The sequence below is a fragment of the Mastomys coucha genome, unplaced genomic scaffold (genome assembly GCF_008632895.1).
Source record: "Mastomys coucha isolate ucsf_1 unplaced genomic scaffold, UCSF_Mcou_1 pScaffold21, whole genome shotgun sequence".
NCBI classification, from domain to species: domain Eukaryota; kingdom Metazoa; phylum Chordata; class Mammalia; order Rodentia; family Muridae; genus Mastomys; species Mastomys coucha.
Window position 1 is genome coordinate 25,427,291 of NW_022196904.1, and position 13,960 is coordinate 25,441,250.

Consider the following 13,960-nt stretch of genomic DNA (forward strand, 5'->3'; position numbering starts at 1 on the left):
CACCGGCCAGCACCACCAGCACCACCAGCATCACCAGCACCAGCACCACCACCCACGAATGTGGAGAAGGAAGATTTTATGGTTTTCATTTCCAAAGTCAAGGCCATATTTCAGGATCATTAGGGACCCCCACAGCCAAGCCCAGGCTTAATGTGGCTAGAAAACTCTGGTGTTTCTCTAGGAGGCCTATTCTCTACCATCTACAAATCTGTTTATGGCATCTTTCTTTTTATAAACAAACATAAGTATGCACACTTATACTTTCCTCCCTTGTTTCTGTAGTCAGATATATATATTCCTGTTTCTTTACAGTTTCCAAACTGATGCTCAAACATAAATGAACTCTCCAGAGTTGTGCATAAAGCATATGAAAGGATGCTTAAATCATTCACTATGAGGAAAACACAAACCAAAACCACAAGACACTACTTCATAACCACTAGCCTGGTAAAAATGAATGTTGTGAATGTTAATATGAATGGTAATAATGAGTGTTGTGAAGGACATAAAGAAACTGTAATCTTCAAACATTGCTCACAGGTAAGGAAAATGGTGCAGATGTTTTAGAAAACCAGCTGACACTTTCTGAAATGGTTAAACATAGAACTGCCACATGGCCAAGCCACTTTACTCCTATGTACATACCAAGAGAAATGAAAAGCATGTTTACACCAAGAACAGCACATAAATTAAATGTTCCAAGTATTACTTCTTTTTGTTTGTTCATTTTTGTTTTTGTTTTTTGAGACAGGGTTTCTCTGTGTAGCCCTGGCTTCTCCTAGAACTCACTCTGTAGACCAGGCTGTCCTCGAACTCAGAATCTGCCTGCCTCTGCCTCCCAAGTGCTGGGATTAAAGGCGTGCGCCACCACTGCCCAGCCCAGGTATTATTTCTAACAACCAAAAGTTGCAATGTGAACCATCTTATCAACTGACAAATGGTTGAAAATTATTCAGCCTTTAAAAAAGAAATGGAAAGGGAATAGAAGAGATGGCTTAAGTAGTTAATGCTCACTGTACTTGCAAAGAACCCAGGTTTGATTCCTAGCACCCACATAGTGGCTCACAAACATCGGTAACTCAAGACCTGATATGTGACACCCTCTTCTGACCTCTTTGGGCACAGGTATGCACATAATAAACATACATACATACTTGCAGGCAAAACATCAACAACAAAAAAAAATCTTTTTAAAAAGACAGATATGGTGGAGTATGTTTTTTAATCCCAGTACTCAGGAGACAAAGATAAGCAGATCTCTGAGAGTTCAAAACCAGTCAGGTCAGCCAAGGCTATGTACATAGAACCTGTCTTAAAGAATAACAAACAAAAACAAAAAATAAAATAAAACAAAAATAAAACAGATACAACATAGGATGCAAGTAACAGCAGAGCTGGGGAGGAAGAGATAGAAGGGTTCTTAGGATTTACTGGCCAAATACTCTGGCTGAATCAGTAGGCTCCAGGTTCAAGTGAAAGATTCTGTATTAAAAATATGGATAAGTAGTTGAGAAAGATACCCAACATTACAGGCACACACGCATGCACGTACGCATGCACGCACAAAGTTTGTGATCAAAAATGCCCACCTTAGGTAATTTACTGAACAATAGGTTGGTAAGTGTGTAATGCTCAAGGGAAGGATGAGAAGATAAAACCTTTTCAGAGATGGTGTCTTGTGTAGTCTAGTCTGGCTATGGATTCATGATCTTCCTCTCTCAGTCTCCCAGGTACTGGGAATACAGGTATGTTCTGCCACATCTTCAAAAATACTCTAAAATTAGTATAGTTAATGGCTGTATGACCAGTAAATAGCCTTGAAACCACCGAATTATAAATGTGAGTGAACTAGATAGCATGTAAGTTGTACTTCAATAAAGTTATAAATACTAAAATAATGAGGCGATAGAGCAGTGGTTCTTAACCTTCCTAATGCAGTTCCTCTTTAATAGTCCTTTTAATACAGTTCCTCATGTATGGTGACCAACAATAAAACTACTTTGTTGCTACTTCAGAACTGTTATTTTGCTATTGTTGTGAATAGTAATGTAAATAAATATCTGATATGCAACCCCAGAAGGGGTCACCACCCACCAGTTGAGAACTGCTGTCACAGACAATTTCTTCTTCTAAAAGATGGAAAGTAATGTGTAAGCATACCACAATGTTCTCTACTGTCGACCTCCTACCCCCACCCCCCGCAAAACCCAAACATCTCCCCTGGCTAATACAGAGACACTGCAGGAAATTCCTTAGGCAGATTAGTTAAGTCATTGTCTATGAAGTTCAAAGCCCAACCACTTCCATGTTTTTAGTTCAGACTGACACAAACCATATTTAGAAATGAGCTCCAGAAAAATGCTTTGAGAAATTTTACTCTCAACAATCATAAATTTAAAATCTATCTAGGCAAGAGGAGAAACCTTAAAGTCTGTCCCTCCTTAATCCCAGCTTTCTTTTGGCTCCTCTTATCTGTGACCACAACTAAAAGTGAAGCTCTCTGGTAGACATGTCCTCATAACTCTCCTCCTGCTCCCAGCCATCTGCAAGTGCTATGGCTCCTCAGAGCCTGTGGGGCTCCCTTGCTGTTTCTGACATCACCAACCATATCCTTCCTGGGAAGACTATGCACCATTGCCCTTCCAGGCATCCATGCCTCCTTCCTCATCCTAATACCACCTACTTCTCTCACGACCCATCTTCCCTGTCACAATCAGTCTGCATGTGCCCTCCTAGCATCTAGAAGGCTCTTTGGGCCTCTTGGGATGTCTAAGAAGTAGTTTTGATAAAGACTGAGTTAAGGTCCACATTGTGTTCTGTTAGACTCTGTTTCTACACTAGCATTACTGTCCTAAAACACAGTTTAGCATCTCCCCTCTATGCCCCTGCTATCTCCAAGGCACAAGATCACTAACTTCATTCAAGATATTCAAGAATCAAGGGCTGAAGCTATACCTCAGTATGTAAAGTGCCTACCATGAAAGCAAAGACCAGAGTTTGAGTTCCCAATACCCATGTGAAAAGGCTGGGTATAGAAAAAATACATGCTTACAATTCCAGTGCTGGGAAAGGAGAGACAACCTAGTTCCTGAGGCTCACTGCCATGAGAACCAAGACCCAGAAAGAGAATCTGGCTCAAAAACCAAAACAGGTCCTGGGTAAATGACTCTTGAAGAAAAATATCCAAGGTTGACCTCTGGTCTCCACACATATATACACAATGTACAAGAGCACCTGCATACGCCCATGGCCAATGCATACTCATGTCTACCCATTCATGTACACACATATATAGAAGATATGCAAGAATCACTTGGGAGATAGTAGTAGAAGGATGGTGAATATGAGGGCAACCTGGGCTGTACAGCAAGATCAAAGAGGAAACTGGGAGGGAGAAAAAGAGGAGGAAGGGTCAGAGAGGAGGGAGAACCCCATGCATGCTATCTCTGAGCTGTATCCCAACCCAAGGCACATCCACCATGAGGAAGCCTTCTGTGAGCATCAGAAACAGGATGTTAGTGCTCAGGCTCCATGCACCCATGAAAGCACACAGAAAAGGCTGTGTGCTTTCACAGTGGCATGCCTTTAATGCCACTAGTCCAGAGGCAGAGGCAGAGGCAGAGGCAGAGGCAGAGGCAGAGGCAGAGGCAGAGGCAGAGGCAGAGGCAGAGGCAGGATGATCTCTTTGTGTTTAAAGCCAGCCTGGTCTACATAAAGAGTTAAAGGCCACCCAAAGCTAGGGTGTGAGGTTCAGTCTCAAAAAATAAGCAAAAGAATCTAAGTCCACAGAACTAAGCATTGTACTTTACTCTATCTTATAAGATTAGTAACTCAGGGCTGGCAAGATGGCTCAGCAGGTAAGAGCACTGACTGCTCTTCCGAAGGTCCCGAGTTCAGATTCCAGCAACCACATGGTGGCTCACAACCACCAGTAATGAGATCTGACGCCCTCTCCTGGTGCATCTGAAGACAACTACAGTGTACTTATGTATAATAATAAATAAACCTTTAAAAAATAATATTAGTAACTCAGTATTCAATCCTTTAACATAGTAGTTCTCACCATGGCTGGTCTACCTATAAGGCATTAGGGAAAGTGATTTTCTTTCCTGGCCCCTCATACTCATTTGGGTTGTCACAACTGAGGAAATGCCAGTAGCATCTAGCAGGTAGAAGCCAGAGACTCTGCTAAGCATCCTCTAAAATACACAGCAGCCCTCACAGCAGGGATCTTCCACCCCAACATGCCAACAGTGCTAGCACTGAGAAACCCTGGATCACAAATGCTTTGAGCACTTTCAAGTTACCTGAAATTATTTCTTGGCTGCATGTAGCAGTACATAGTATCTGTTTTCTCAAAGGCATGTTTTCTGTTAGAAAGCTAAGGCAAGGAGATCATGAGAATTCAAGGGTAGTCTGAGCTACAAAGCATGGTCATGTCTCAAAATAAGACCAATAAAGTTACTTTTTCTGGCCAAGCAGTGGTGATGCATGCCTTTAAATCTCGGCACTCAGGAGGCAGAGGCAGGTGGATCTTTGAGCTTGATTGAAAGCCAGCCTGGCCAATAGAGTTCCAGGACAGCAGGACTATACAAAAAACTGTCTCAATAAATAAACAAACAAACAAACAAACAAGCAAGACCTTACTTTTTCTGGAGATATGATACAATCTTTTCCTATGAATTAAGGTACAAGTTCCTAAGACACCGAGAGATATCATTATTAGAGAGATGATGAGTAAATGCTACCTTAGTGGTTTAGAAAACAATTCAAGAAAGGGAGTAGCAGAGACCAAAGCTCTAGACCAACCAGGGTTCTTCAGTCTACTTCCTACCTGCCTGCAAGGCCACTTCAAGAACCCATAATCACATTACCAGATTTGCAATTGTGTGTACTTGTGTAGGCCAGAGGTCAACAATAGGTGTCTTCTTGAACTGCTCTCCACCTTATCTTTCGAGGCAGTTGCTCACTGAGCCCTGCACTCACTAACCTAGCTAGACTAGTGAGCACAGGGTCTATATCCTCCCTGCCCACAGATGATTTTTCACACAGGTGCCAGGGATTCTAACTCCAGACATCATGCTTGTGCTGTGGGTACTTTACTCACTTAGCCACCTTCCCTACCCCATTCCCATCCTTTCCTGCAGCACGCCCGCCCCTTCAATTGACCCTTGTTTGCATGCCAGGACACCCAGCCATGCTGTTCAGGCTGAATAAAGCCTCACCTCAGAGTTTTGAGTAGCAACCTTCCCCAACACCGAGGCCTGAAGAGGACATGACATCATCTCAACCCCATCACAAAACGTTCCTGTGTCTCCCAGAGGAAGACGGCACAAAGGTGGAAAGTGCGGCATGTCTCAGACCCTAAAGCCTCATCATCTGCCACCTCAAATCAGTGCTCAACAGCAGCCAGTCAGAAGCTCATTTCCTGCACAAGGCCAGTAAAAATAGGAAGTGGGGGGAGGAAGTTCACAAAGCAGAAACAAAAGTAATCACAGCCCAGCTTCCTGAACACAAATCACTGAGCCAGGAGAAGTATCATTAAACGGAAAGGCAGAGCCAAGGCCAGAGGAAAGGAAATGACTCTTCTGTGTCCACCAAGCCCATAGCATTTTTTGTGCACAAGAAGCTGTCTTAACAGAAAAACTGAACAAAGCCAGATGCCAGCTATTGCATGGAAATGAATGCTAAAGCACGTTAATTCAAAGACTAATGCACAGACTGCTAAAATATGAATCCTATCAGCACACTCATAGTCCATGAAAAGTCTAGGGAGGTCAAGATTAAGTTACAGTTTTTCTAGCCAAGAAATGACAGAAGGGCTGGAGAAAATGGTTAAGCAATTAAAAGCACTCTTCTAGAGGACCAGAGCTCTGTTCCCAGCATCCATGTGAGGCAGTTTCGCAACCTCCTGTAATTCCACGGGATTCCATACCTCAGAGCACCCAAACACAGGTGGCACATATATACTCATAAATAAAAATAAAATAAATATTTTAAAAGTAGTAGTGGTAGCAGCAGCAGCAGCAGTAGTAGCAACAGCAATAGTAACAGTGGCAGAAGCTGGGGCCAGAGCTTGGTGGTAGAGCACTTGCCCAGCACACCTGAGGTCTCATGTTCCGTCCCCACCACCAAGGTAGATGATCAGGCTTCACCCGCCTAGAAAAATCGGCCCAGTCACCCAGACATGAACAAAAGAGACATAGTTCCTGCCTTCAAGCAGCTATCAGCCTACAGTAGAAGGGGACATGGGGTGCGGACTACCTCTGAACTGACATTTGCCCTGTAAGGCTTTACCACAAAATATGGCATTTCTCCACAAAACCAAAGCAAGTTATCATTAGTGGTTCTATGGCATTTTGTATCTAGTGATCTACAAACAACTTATCATTTTATTTAAGAAGAAGAAAAATTATTCTAACCACAAAGTCAACACAGTTGAGATTTACTCTAAAATAAAAGGGCTTTAAAAAAATATATATGTCAAATGTGTTAAACAGTCATTTTTAGGGACAAGCTTGATTCTGTTTAAATTGAGAGTTAGTGCAGCTGAAGAAATGGATAAGCGGTTAAAAGTGACTGATCTTACAGAAGACCCAGGTTTGGCCCCCAGCAGCCAAATCAGGCAGCTTACAACTACTGTCTATAGCTCTAGTTTGACGGGATCTGACACCCTCTGGCCTCCAAGGGCACCTGCATACACATGGTATACATAAACAAACACAGGCACAAACCTATACATACATACACATACACACGTACACACACACATAAAAATTTTTTTACAAAGTAAATAAATTAAGGGTTCATTATGTTTTAGTTTTGTTTGTGCTTTTTGGTGGGAGGAAAATCAAAGCCTGACTTGTTTTTTAAATAGTTGTGGGGCTGGAGAGATAGCTCAGTGATTAAGAGCACGGACTCCTCTTCCAGAGGTCCTAAGTTCAATTCCCAGCAACCACATGGTGGCTCACAACTATCCATAATGGGATCTGATGCCCTCTTCTGATATACTCATTTATAATAATAAATAAATCTTTAAAAAAAATTTATTTTTATTATATATGAGTACACTGTCAATGTCTTCAGACACACCAGAAGAGGGCATCGGATTTTATTACGGGTGGTTGTGTGCCACTGTGTGGTTGCTGGGATTTGAACTCACGACCTTCGGAAAAGCAGACGGTGCTCTTATCCACTGAGCCATTTCACCAGCCCAAAAATAAAATCTTAAATAAATAAATAAACAGTTGCTACATCAGTCGTAGAAAAGTAAATGAAGCCGGGCAGTGATGGTGCACGCCTTTAATCACAGCACTCAGGAAGCAGGGGCAGGCAGATTTCTGAGTTCGAGGCCTGCCTGGTCTACAGAGTGAGTTCCAGGACAGCCAGGACCACACAGAGAAACCCTGTCTCAAAAAAAAAAAAAAAGAGAGAGAGAGAGAGAGAGAGATGGCTCTATCTATCTGGAGGTAGGGATTGATCCCATACGAAGATTCTGTTCCAAAAGATTGTCGTCTTCTACTAAAAGTCCAGGTTCCTTTATATAAATGGTCTTGAACTCATGATCCTCCTCCTTCACCCTACCCCCCAAGTGCTGAGATCCAGGCTTGTGCTGTCACAGTTGGGGTTTTAGGAGACTCTGAGTTTTAGTTAATTTGCTATAGTACCACATAGAACTTACAAAACTGACTTACATTTACTAGTTTGTTGTAAAGGGTATCACCAACAACAGAGGTAAGAGATACACAGAGCAGAGCACTTAGGAAGGGGCACAAAAAAATCTAAGCCCTTTCCAGGTGTGCCACCCTCTAGAAATCTCTTGAAGCCCTGAGTCCCAGCCCTTAGCATATATATGGAGGTCTCATTACTCACACAGGACATGAAATGTCTCAGTCCCTCCCTATCCTACAGGCCTGGGTGAAACTCTTAAGTCCTAATCCTCAAAAGTCACTTAAGTTTTTTCAGGTGACCAGTACCCAGCCTGAAGCTCTCCAGGGGCTGCCAGCCCAGTGATCTCATTAGTATACAAAAACATATAGTTCATTGAAAGACCACAAAAAACAAAACAAAACAAAAAAAACCATATAGTTCAGAGGTTCTCCAAATTTCAGAGATTGTATGCCAAGATGGAAGAAAACCAAATAGGTATTTCATAACTATCACATCAAAACATCTTTTAAGTCTGGCATGGGGATATACACATGTAACCCAGTACTCAGAAAACTTAGGCTAGAGCACAGAGTTCTAGGCCAACCAGAGTACAGGAAGATACTGTCTGAAAAGGAAAAAATAATTTGAAAATTGGCAAAACAAGTTGAACTGGTACAAACTTATTATTGTATCCTTTAGAGAACTATTTAAGAGGCTAAAGAGATGGCTGCATGACTAAGAGCACTAGCTACTCTTCCAAAGGGTTTAGGTTTCACCCCAGCACCCACAAGATAGCTCACAACCATCTATAACTCTAGTTCCAGGAGACCCAACACCCTCTCTTTTTTGTTTTCTTTGCTTTTATTTAGAATCGTTTTTCTTCTTTTATTTTCTCTTTTCTTTTCTTTTTTTTTTGGTTTTTCAAGACAGGGTTTCTCTGTGTAGCCCTGGCTGTCCTGGAACTCACTCCGTAGACCAGGCTGGCCTCGAACTCAGAAATCCGCCTGCCTCTGCCTCCCAAGTGCTGGGACTAAAGGCTTGTGCCACCACCGCCAGGCTTGGAATAGTTTTTCAAACATGGTTTCTCTGTGTAGTCTTGGTTGTCCTAGAACTCACTCTGTAGACCAGGCTGTCCTTGAACTCAGAGATCCACCTGCCTCTGCCTCCTGAGTACTGGGATTAAAGGTATGCACCATCACTCAGTTCCCAGCACCTTCTGATTTCCACTGGTACCAGGCATGCACATAGTGTACATACATACATACATACACATACACACAGACAAAACACTAATATACCTAAAATAAAAATCTTTTTAAAAGAAAGTTATTCAAGAAACTTAAATTTCTTAAACAAGAAATTCTACACTGCTATTTAGTGGTATATGTCAAAAAAAAAAAAACTTAAAAATTACTTTTCTTATTATGAAGTATTATGTAAATTTAGACACTTTCAAAATTTTAATATAATTTGTGACCAGACCTGGTATTTTAAGTCTCTAACACCAGCACTTGCAGAGGAAGATCAAGTTTAGGCTTGGCGTAATTTAATCTGAGCACTCTGCGAGTTTGAGGCCAGCTTGGTCTACATACTGAGTTCCAGGACAGACAGGGCTACATAGAGACCCTGTCTCAAAGGGGGTGGGGGGAGGCTGAGAGAGACAGAGAGAGAAAATTTAAGAGCAACTTGGGCTACACAGTTTCACTAATGGATAATTATGGTGTCTTTCTCCTCGAAGCTGGGTACGCTGACTCTAAGTTTCTATCCCCTGCAAGCCCTGTCATCTGTTAAGAAGACCAGCAAGTCAGAAAACAAAGTTAGGAACCTGTTTCCCCCATAAACATTTCAGCAGGTCATACAGTCAGAAATTCAGGATAGAGGGAGGGGGAGAAGGAGAAAGAGAGAGTGAGAGAGAGTGAGGGTGTGTGTGTGTGTGTGCGTGCGTGTGCACTGAAGCACTTGCCTGCCTGCCTACCTGTCTTTGTATAATGGGTATCAAACCCAGGGCTCTCCTCATGCTAAGCAAACATTCTTGCACTGAGCTACACCCCAAGGCCAGGAATGTAGAAATATAGAAATTCTATGACATCTCTTCACATGGACTCCCTAGGCGGGAAAGGCTTGTGCTGGCTTTCTACTCTGCCACTTTCCCAGACCATGAGCTTTCACATACTCAATTACTGATGTCTAAATGTATGCACAGCCCTTCTTCAGACATCAGGGATACAGAAGTACTGCCTAGTTTAATGGGCTAGAAAGGCCCTTACCTGCTGCTAGGTGAAAGATGCTCCAATACAAAAAAACTTCATGGAAGGCAGGTCCTGCCAAAATGCAGTGGCTATTGCTGTGGCTTAAGCAGTCCTATTCATCTAGATGTGAATTTCTGCTCTTAGTAAATATCAGCAGAGTGAAAGGCACTTAGTAACTCTATGACCTTAAACAAGGCAGCTGAAATCTTGTACGTTAGTTTCCTTAGTAGAATGGAGTAGCTAAACTCTATAGAGCATGGGACTTGGCACATCTCCACACTCAGGAAATGGAAACAGCCACTCTTCAAGAAGCCTTGGGCTAGCTTACGTATCTTCGGTAACTCCTCATTCTAGTCCACTAGACAAATCCACCCCAATCCCACATTACAGTTAACTCACAGAAATAGAACCTTCCTGCAGTTGTGGCCCCAAGTCCCAAAAATCCAAGCAACAAACTAAATGTACCACAGGGAGTGCTCCAGAAGAAAAGGAGGTCATGGCTCTTTCCCTTTTCTCAGCCCATCACTGCCCTCCTACTTCAACCTCAAGCTAAAAGGAAGTGGTGGATACAGCTGAGGAAGGGGCCTAATTACCTTTACACAAAGCATAGGACAAAATTACTTAGGCACAGCATCCTCCCCTCCCTGGAGACTCAAGGGCAGCACAAGTCCTTGAGAGCTACTGAGAGGGCCCAATTTCACCTCTCCTTGCCTAGATCACTGAACCCTAGGACACCCAAGTCAGGAGCCAGGTTTCCTCTGCCTCTGGGACCAGGGTGATGGGGTAGGGAAGACTGAGTTCTCCCAGGTTCCTTAATCATAAATGAATTTCAATAGTATTTAACTCCCAAGTCATTTTTAGTATGAAAATGATTGTTTTTCTGGTAGTATCTAGCTCTAATTTTACATTCAAACCTTCCCATTGCTGGCAGAGGTCTATGAGTTCAAGGTCAGCCTGGTCTAAACAGCAAGGTCCAGGCCTGCTAGAGTTCCATAGTGAGCCCCCTGCCCCACAAGAAAGAGACAGAGAGACAGAGAGAGAGAAAGAAAGGAAGAGAGGGGGAGAGGGAGGGAAAGAAGGAGAGAGGGAGAAAGGGAAAAAGAGGAAGAGGGAGAGAGGGAGAGAGAAGGGCCAGTAAGATGGCTCAATGGGTCAAGCTGCTTGTTCCCAAGCCTGATGATCCGACTTCCATCCCAAGACCCACAAACATAGAAGCCAAAACCCAATTCCTACAAAGTGTGACATCCACATGTATGCCACGGTACTTCTGCCCACACATAGACACAAATTTTCAAATGTAATTTAAAAACTTTTTAAAGAAATGCTAATATCAAGAATCTTAAAACTTAACAGTAAATGCACAGGCTTTTTTTTTTTTTCCAAGACAGGGTTTCCCTGTGCAGCCCTGGCTGTCCTGGAACTCACTCTGTAGACCAGGCTGGCCTTGAACTCAGAAATCTGCCTGCCTCTGTCTCCCAAGTGCTGAGATTAAAGGTGTGTGCCACCACTGCCACACCAGGCTTTTGTTAAGAAAACAAATAACACCAGTCAGGGCTACATAGTGAAACCCTGTGCCAAAAAGAAAAAAAAACCAATGGCATCATGAACTACAAGAATCATCTTGGAAGTGACCCACATATATTGGCATTAAGAGGTTCACTGCCTAAACTAGATGTGAGTTCAAAGACAAAAAAGAGTAACGTATAATTTTATAAATGGTACCATCAGTACATAGAAGCCAATGAAAGCTGCCACACACCAATGACATGCCATCACTAAAGTAACCCAGTTTCAGACCCCTCTAAGATCTTTCTTGTTTTTCATCCTTTGTGTCTGGTTGTCTGGGAGATACATCACATCACTCTTGGAACAAGACCTATGATGATCAGAGAAGTAGGGGATTAGGGAGAATATGCTCACAACCCCAGCACTAAGAAAGCAGAGGGAAAAAATAAGAGTTTTCAGCTAGCCAAGCTACATAGCCAGATCTTGTCTCAAAAAAAGACCCTCACCTTCATTTTATTTTTTCTAAAAAGTTAGCTATATTCAAGATCCATTAGCTCAGTTATGAATGGTAGTGCTGGTATATGCTGTCATCCCATCATCTGGGATACTAAGACACAGAATTACTGAGTTCAAGGCCATCCTGGTCTACATAATGAGTACCTGGTCAGCTTGGACTACATAGTAAAACCCTGCCTAAAAGTAAACTTTCACTATCTCAATAAAGCCCTGTTGGCTAGACCACCTTAACTCCCATGAAGCTTTTCCTGAGCTCTGGCTGCCTTTGCTGCTGCTTCCTCTAGTGCCTGTCTCGCCAAATGAATGGCAAATGCCACGACAGATGTAAGCTACAGGCTCACTTTACTGTACTGTACAGTGTGGAAAGTAACAAAAAACACATTCCCGCCAGGACCTGCTAAGGGCTTTATATTAACACAGTAAAACTACACTGTAAGCTTAGTGTGTTGACTTGTGCTTATAATACACGAACCCAGAAATTGAGGCAGGAGAACTGTTATGAGTTTGAGATCAGCCTAGGCTATACAGTAAAGTTCCACACCAGCCAGTTTGGGCTAAAGAGACAGCGTCTCAAAGAAAAGAATAAAAACCACACTATAACCCTCGACATGATTTCCTCTCCTATTTTCATACTGGGTAGCCCAATTTTAGACTTAGAGGCCAGTGATTAGTAAGCAGGACTTTAGTTTGACTGGTCCTTGCTCTCTGATCCCTCTATATATGACTGGATACCACAGACATTTCTTTTAAAGTTTATTAATTTTTAAAATGAAAATAATGAACAGGAAAAAAAATGTCATTCAAAATGGTACCCAAGACAGAGGCCAGATAGAGAATGCTGGCATACACCAGTATGAGAGGCTAAGGCAAGAGGATCTTGAATTTGAGGCTAGCTTGGACTACTCATCAAGACCTTGTCTCAAAATTAATGTTAAAAATGTTAGACTAGTTAAAAATATACTGTTTGCATTAAAAAAATGCTTTAAGAAAATTAAAGCATGTACACAACACATTTAGAATATAAAGCAGTATGTAGGTTAACTGGAGGCAACAGAAACTGAGCATGTCAGTTCTGAACGTATCACAAGACTGTGAGGACTACACAAAGGAACATGCAGACAGCACTTTGCAGTAAACCTGTTAGTACAGTGAGGCCACAGTAACGCACATATCACTATTAATTATATACCCCAGGTTTGCTAACCTGTGCAGCTTCATTCATGTTACCATCCTGTCTAAGCACCCTCTGCTCTTACAATGGAGCTGGTCGAAACTAACTCTCCCCATGCTATCAGCTAAGCTCAACCTTCTTCAGAAAGTTTCTCTCCATACATTCAGGTTGGCTTTCCTGCCTGAGCAGTTTGGGAAGAGCCTGTCTGTCTGTCATCACTTCCCACTGTCTGGTTAACAGCTTTGTCACTGAGCCCAAGAGCAGATTCGGGGGGGGGACAAGTTAGGCTCAAAGATGACCGATGTATTAACCAGAAGGCCAATAACTACATGCTAGCCCTAGCTGGAACTTTACCAAGCTCAAACTTCTCATGGTAACACTAAAAGAAAGGTACAATGCTTTCCCCATGCTACAGCTAGATTAGACAGCATCCTGAGACCAGAATCTACTACAGCATTTTGGATAGAGCTTGAACCACCCCTTTGGCAGAAGCTTCCAGATGAAACTATGAAGGGTATAAAGAAGGTGGCCCCTCCCTTTGATACTGTAAGAACTATGCATCATCACTCCTGGTCAGGACTCCACACAGAGAAACACTCACACCGCCTAAGTTAGCTCTCTTGCACCCACTACCCCAACTTCTACAAACATCATCCCAAACCTCTCCAGGAAACAGTCTTTCTTGGGGTATACAAAATTAGGTTTAAGCTTTCTGGCCACAAACACATTCCAAACATGCCTTCCTTGGGGTTATAGCTGGGTCAGTTTGGCTTGAATTTAAAGTTTTCCCTGAAATTTGTCAAACTCTATTTACAAAATGTCTCTTGGCTTATATCTGCATCTCTTCTATAGATAGCAAATTTGTATT

The 13,960-nt window shown here is 42.5% G+C and overlaps 1 protein-coding gene across 6 annotated transcripts in view; it reads right to left on the reverse strand.

Moving 5' to 3' along the window:
• Positions 1 to 13,960, reverse strand: part of Kiaa0355 (KIAA0355 ortholog) — an 86,127-nt gene that overhangs the window by 68,375 nt on the left and 3,792 nt on the right. The window contains exon 1 of one of the 6 annotated variants that reach the window (XM_031386171.1): positions 5,226 to 5,396. The exons of the other annotated variants lie outside the window; for them this stretch is intronic. The gene's annotated coding sequence lies outside the window, so the exon portion shown is untranslated. Of the gene's footprint in view, positions 1 to 5,225; positions 5,397 to 13,960 lie in introns of those variants that run through there. 6 annotated transcript variants of the gene reach the window in all.